This window comes from Drosophila innubila, chromosome X (assembly GCF_004354385.1).
Source record: "Drosophila innubila isolate TH190305 chromosome X, UK_Dinn_1.0, whole genome shotgun sequence".
Taxonomy (NCBI): domain Eukaryota; kingdom Metazoa; phylum Arthropoda; class Insecta; order Diptera; family Drosophilidae; genus Drosophila; species Drosophila innubila.
Genome location: NC_047626.1, coordinates 30614687 through 30618244, shown reverse-complemented (window position 1 = coordinate 30618244; position 3558 = coordinate 30614687). Strand labels below are relative to the sequence as shown.

The 3558-nt window shown below is 35.5% G+C and overlaps 1 non-coding gene across 1 annotated transcript; it reads right to left on the bottom strand.

The window, feature by feature from the left end:
- Nucleotides 1-1715: 1715 nt before the first annotated feature.
- Trnam-cau lies at nucleotides 1716-1787 on the bottom strand. The gene has a single exon. It is a non-coding gene; the product is annotated as a tRNA-Met (tRNA).
- Between the last annotated feature and the right edge of the window lie 1771 nt (nucleotides 1788-3558).

Sequence of the window (3558 nt, the reverse complement as noted above, 5' to 3'; positions counted from 1 at the left end):
CACTACTCCAGCGTTTTTTTTTATCTACCAACAAAATTTTCTGGCTATTTTTAGCTTTTTCCAAAGGTTAGCTTAGCTTTTTTATGACCCGTTGAGTTGGCAACACTGGTGCTGGCAGAATGAAGGCTGAGCAAAGTTGTACTTTGTAGATATCTTAACCAAACTGTTAGAATATGCATTTAAGTTGGTTTTGTACATTCTGACCAAATTTGGTTTAATTCGGTTCCATATATTAAATAGCTGCCATAGGAACAATTAGTCGAAAATCAACCTCCTTTACCTATTATTATTATCTATCATCCTACTTAATCACATCAAGATTAGTTAAACAGAACGGGTGAAATAGCTGCTTTAATTTTTAAAGCAATACAATATCCTAAAAGTATGTAACGGATATTCCTATAGTCGGGGTCTCGACTATAGCCTTTCCAACTACTTTTTTTTAACAAAAATTTTGTTTTCTATTATATTTATTAATTTGATTTTAAAATTTGGGTTTAAATTAACTTTTTATAGTAGTAGGCTTGCACATATCATAAAACTAGGCAACTGGCAAAAAATGACACAAACCAAACCCTTTTGACTTGATACATATGGTCTCATATAACAGAAAAAAATTTTTTGGAGCTTATTCCTTGAATTCTTAAATCAAAAAATCTTTGGAATAACCTAAATCTAATTCTTAATTTTTTTCAACTAAGATGTAAATTTGTCGGATTATATTTAAAGCTGTGTGTGAACGAATCACCTACATATAGTAATTGGGGATCCGATAGGCAGCAACTTAACTGTCATCAAAATCATACATATGTATATGTTCATTAGCTTTTTTGGAAAGTAAAGCTTTTTAAAATCGCTTATGGCATTCTTTAGTAGAGATAAAAACTGTAGGCGCAGCTTTAAAAAGATAATTTTTTTTTAATTTAAAACAATTAATGGGGACAGGCGTAGCTATCAGCTTCTGCTGATTTTTGCCATGCAAAAATACATATTTATATATTAACACAATTATATTTTTATCAAATTGTATATTTGTATATACATAAATTATACATTAACATTTTCATTACATGATATCGATAATATTTTTGCTTATCGCTTAATTCTTATTTGGTACCAAAAAAAAAATGGGTACTAATTCGTTCTGTCTTTGCGCGCGCCTTGCATACAAACGTGATCATGCTGTCTCGCTCGCACGTTTGATTTGCCATGCAAGTGTAATTATTGAATTAAATGTAAATTCCGAAATAACTTCTCTATTTATGGGTCAATCGCTTTGAAATTTTCAGGGTTGTTTAACACGCATACTTCTCAACTGATTGTTCAGTTAGGGAGTGCTATGTCAAAAATTGAGCCTGTAAATCGTTTTTTTGCAATTTGTGGGCGAAGGGGGCGTGGCATCAAAAATTGGAAACAAACTTGACCTGAGTATGGTATTCACAGACCTGCATTCCAAATTTGAAGTCTCTAGCACTTATAGTATCTGAGATCGACGCGTTCAAACAGACGGACAGACAGACGGACATACAGACAGACAGACGGACAGGGCTAGATCGACTCGGCTGTTGATCCTGATCAAGAATATATATACTTTATGGGGTCTGCCACCCCTCCTTCGGCCTGTTACATACATTCTGCCAAACACATTATACCCTTTTTTGCCCATTTTCAATGGGCTCAGGGTATAAAAATGTAAAAAAGTAATAATTTCCACATAGCAGAGCAAGGTTTCGATCCTCGGTCCTCTGGGTTATGGGCCCAGCGCGCTTCCACTGCGCCACTCTGCTCGTTGATACAGTGGTGAGAAAATGTGCTTTATAAAATCACTTGAAATGCTTGAAGCAAAATTATTATACCCACTGCTGGTTAAACGGGTATTTATTCAAACGATCAACAATTACGTGGCAAATGTAGCTTTTTTTGCTAAATGACTAAGTGATTTAATGTATGCGGGTATAAAATTATTTGCTTAAGTGGGTATTTTAGAAGGCTTTGCAATTTGTATAAAAAAAGTGGGCTTTGTTCATTCAATAAGAAAAAAGTTCAAGTTAGTTGCCTTGTGTAATTTTTGGTGAGGTCCCGTGGCTATCTAGCTAAAGTCGCTAACCTGTCACATAACAAGAACTACAGCTGAAATATAACTGGGTTCGATTCCTACACTGCCACGTTAAAAACCTGTTATATGTCTATAGCCAGGCACTCTGTACTTAAAGTTGATTTTCGATCGATCGTTCTCATGGCAGCTATATAATATAGTGGCCCGATTTGAACCACATTTGGTCAGCCTGTGTAACACCAACTTAAATGCATATTCAGTGAGATTGGTTGAGATATCCCAGAAAACAATAACATTTTTCATACTAAAACTTAATTTTCGACCAAGCATTCGTATGGCAGCTATATTATATAGTGCACCGATTTAATCCAAATTTGGTCAGGATGTGTGAGACCAACCCAGAAGATGTGTTAGGACATCTCAAAATACAATGAAATTTTTTGTACTGAAACTCGATTTTCGACCGATCGTTCCTTAAGGCAGCTATATGATATAGTGATCCGATCCAAATATAAAAACAAACTTGATCTGAGTTCGGTATCCAGGAGCCTACATACCACGTTTGAAGTCTTTAGCTTTTATGGTTTCTGAGTTGACGAGTTCAAACAGACGGACGGACGGACAGATAGATGGACAGACAGATGGACAGATAGACAAAAATGGCTCAATCGACTCGGCTGTTGATCCTGATCAAGAATATATGTACTTGTGGTGATCTGCCACGCCCCCTTCTGCTTGTTACATACATTCTACCAAACACATTATACTCTTTTTTTGTCCATTTTCAATGGGCTCAGGGCAGGGGTGCTCAAAACTGCCTTATGGATGTGCACGCACCAATACAAATAAAATAAATCGCACGCACACATAAAATTTAATTTTCTTTTGTTTCAATGTGTACACTGGAAAAAAAATGAACATGTTTCTCCAAGTGAAAAAATGAAATTACAAATAAAAAAATTAGAATAAAGAACATGCGTAAAACAATTCACAACATAGTGAAGCTTTTCGTTTTCAGTGTATACGGGAACAATAAGGCAACAACAAATTACATTCGTATTAGCGACGAGTCACTCATGCAACAACAAAGGCTTACACTCGGGAACAACTGAACGCATTAGGGGCAAGTCAGTTCACAGTATGTACGCAGGTAAAACGCTGGGACGAGGAACTAGGCCAAGACAAACATCCTGGTTTGAACTGGGCGATAAAAGTTCAAGAGCAATGGGAATTGTTCAAAGCCCAGCATCAAATCTTACAGACAAATGAATCATTGTTGAGAGGCGAATACTTCTCAAAAGGAGCATATGAAAATACTCAATTTATCAAAAATAGAATAATGACTGAGTTAAATAAGAAAACAATTAAGCAATCATTGAATGAGACAATGATAAACGAAATGGAAGAAAATGAATTTCGAAAAGAAGAATTTAACCAAGCGGTTTGCACATTACAAAGAACGATGAATCGTGTTGGAAAAGACTATAAACAGCATCAAAACG